Below are 3,006 nucleotides of genomic sequence, written 5' to 3'. Positions count from 1 at the left end.
CATTATTCCATTTTCCCACTTAATCCCCACAATGTCTGAGAAGGTATGTTTACTGTTCCAATTTTACAAGTAAAGGAAATGAATGAGGCTCATAGAGATTAACCAACCCACTCAAGGTCACTTTTCAAGGAAATGAAAAAAGCTGGACTCAAACCAATCAGATGACTCCAGAACACCTCTCAGAAAATGGTGGTATGGCTTTCGCCATTTTACAGATAAGAGAACTGAGGCTCAACCAAAACCCCAGCTGGTGAGCTGGGACTCAGACCCAACTAGTATTCTCCGTGCCATGCTGCTTCCCCACAGCCTGCCTGCCCAGGCCCTTACCTTTGAGCCCTGACACTTGCTTCTGGGATTCTGGCAGGCTATGGGCAGCAGGAGGGCCCTGGTGCCTGACCAAGACCCACTCACAGGCCTGTCAGGCTAGGGCAGTTCATATGCTCCCCTTTCCTCCCCTCCGTGCAAGTCCCAGGGCTCTGCCTTGTCTCTTCCCCTTAACTGCCCTTTCCAATCCACCATCTTGGGATAGAGAGCCTTGGCCCCAGAAGCATGGCTGCAGAGGGGCCCCAGCCACCCCAGCGCCTCCCTTCCTGTGCCCCAGATGGCCGGCACCCTGACCATCCTGCTCCAAGGGCATCACTCTGTATCAGGTGGGGAAACATTCAGGGCACGCACAGCAGGGCTAACACATGCAGGGGCCCTTGAGATGTCATTAGGAACTGAAGATAAATAAATGCCCCCTTGGGCTCTGGTCCTTGGTTCTTATGCTGAAGGACAGAGCTTACCAAACCTGTCCTTGCCTACTGACTGCCACTGTGGAGCAGGCCGTATGGAAAAGCCCCTTTTCCTAGGAGATTGGGTTCTGGGGTTCTAGTCCCAGCTGGGTGGTCTCACCTCTCTAGTCTTCAGTTATCTTTTCTGAAAACTACTGCCTTCCTCATGAGGTTATGGTGAGAGGCCCATAAGATCCGGTATGAGAGTACTTTGTAGCCAGGAAACCACACAGACATAAGATAATAACGCTATTATTCGCCCAGCACAAGTTTAACTCTTGCCTCACTTTTGGAAGTAGGTAAGGAAAAGGTTTGGGACCCAAATTTTATGTGTAAGCATCAAAACTAGACAAGTTTTTGAGCAAGTGTCTCATTTGGGTTTTTCCAGCTATGCTCCCTGGAGTCTGAGGCTCCTCAGAAATGCCACAAGGGCAGCCACAGAAAGCAGAGCTCTAACCAAAAGCAGCCCTTAAGGGCTTTCCATAAAATTGCATGAGAAGCAGTTGCAGGGCCAGCTTCTGGGTGACCAACCTATGCCGCTGTGCAGGTCCTTGTGCCAAGGAGAGCCCTGTGCTTGGTTTAATGCTCCTCTGCCACCATCTTGAAATTTTCAACAATTTTTGGACAAGGGGACCTACATTTTCATTTTTGTACCAGGCCCTGCAAATCCCATAGGCAGTCCCAACTAGGAGCTACATGACCAAACAAACAGAAGTGAGTTCAAGCCCTCCACTTTACAGATGGCAAAGCAGTAATGGCAGCCCAGAAAAAGGAAGGGACTTGTCCAAGGTCACACAGCCCATGGGGGCCAGAGAATCACCATTGAATCACCAGCTTCCTCACTCAGCTTTGTGCAGGCTCCTCTCTCACTTTCCGTGTGTGCTTCTGTCACTCTGTTACTGCCCTTAATGAGCAAACTGAGGCCCAAGGAGACCTGTTTGAGGTCATGCAGCTGAAACAACAGTGCTAACAATAGAATGGAACCACATTTTTTGACACTATAAATCCTTTGTGGAATAAGAAAGCGCATGGGTAAGATGATAGATAGATACACACATACACAGAGTCTAAACGGTTGATTTTTTAAATTAAAACTAAGTCGACCCTCTCAGTTGCCAGCCAGCTGGCTCCTGCTCTTCAGGGGCTGGACCACGGAAGGGGCGGGGCTGGCTACTCTTCACCCAGCTAAGCCACGTCAGCAGTGAATTTTACCAACTCACTGGGCACTTCCTCAAATCAGCAGTTGGGCACTTTTGGTGCCCCCAAGAAAGAAATGTGAAAGATTCAATAGCAACTGTTCATCCCTGCCCTCCAAAGCTCTCTCAGCTGGAGTAGAAAGCACTCCTCAAGTCCACCCAGCCAGCCCTTGCTCTGAAGCTGGCTCATCCCCTCACTTCCTTGTTTGTTTATGAAACAGGAACTGAGCTAGCAGCTTGAGCAGGGTGGGATGGGTGGTTGAGAAAGCCCCAGTGGTCCACAGCATGAGGCCGTGAAGCTGAAAAGCTAACTTCCCACCTAGCGTTCCTAAGTAGTTCTAGGCCCTCTTGCATGTCACATCTCCTGTGGGTGACTCTACATCAGGAGTGACTTACTTACACACACACACACACACCACCCCTCCAAAAGCAAGGCCCACATTATCATTATCTTCACGAGAACTCATTGCTCAAGGACACCTGCCCAAGGTCACACAGCCAGCAACGGATGTACAGTGATTTGAATCCAGTTCTACCTGACTCCATTTCTGGGAGGTGTTCTCCTGCCCCTCCTCTTCCTAGAGCCCTAAACAAGTGTCCCCTAGACTGCTCAGCAACCTTTGTCCTTGTAATCTTGGAACAGAGTCCTAAGCAGAGCAGCCCAGTCCCTCCCTGTCTCTCACAGAAAGGTGCTGCCATGAGCCGTGAATGAGTGTGTTTTTATGTGAACACCAAAACCCAGCCTCTTCTGGTGGTACAGCTGCCTGCAGGTGTTTTTTGTTTTTAAATCAAGACTTTATCATGGGTTCAGAGATTCAGAAATGAGTGTCTTTCCCTCTCATCAGCCCCTGCTGCCAGGGGCTCCCCAGTGTTCCCAGAGCTGTGAGCTTTGTGGGTACTGTCGGCCCTCATGAGGGATGGGTGCTTCCTTCCCACGGCCCTCTCTCCTCTGCCCTCCTTTTCACCCCTGCATGTTGGCTTTTGTCATCCTCACTGCTAAGATTCATGTGTTAAGCATGTGTGGGGAAAATTGAAGT

Source organism: Manis pentadactyla, chromosome X (assembly GCF_030020395.1).
Source record: "Manis pentadactyla isolate mManPen7 chromosome X, mManPen7.hap1, whole genome shotgun sequence".
Taxonomy (NCBI): Eukaryota; Metazoa; Chordata; class Mammalia; order Pholidota; family Manidae; genus Manis; species Manis pentadactyla.
The sequence above is the reverse complement of the archived record's forward strand: the minus strand, read 5'-3'. Positions refer to the sequence as shown.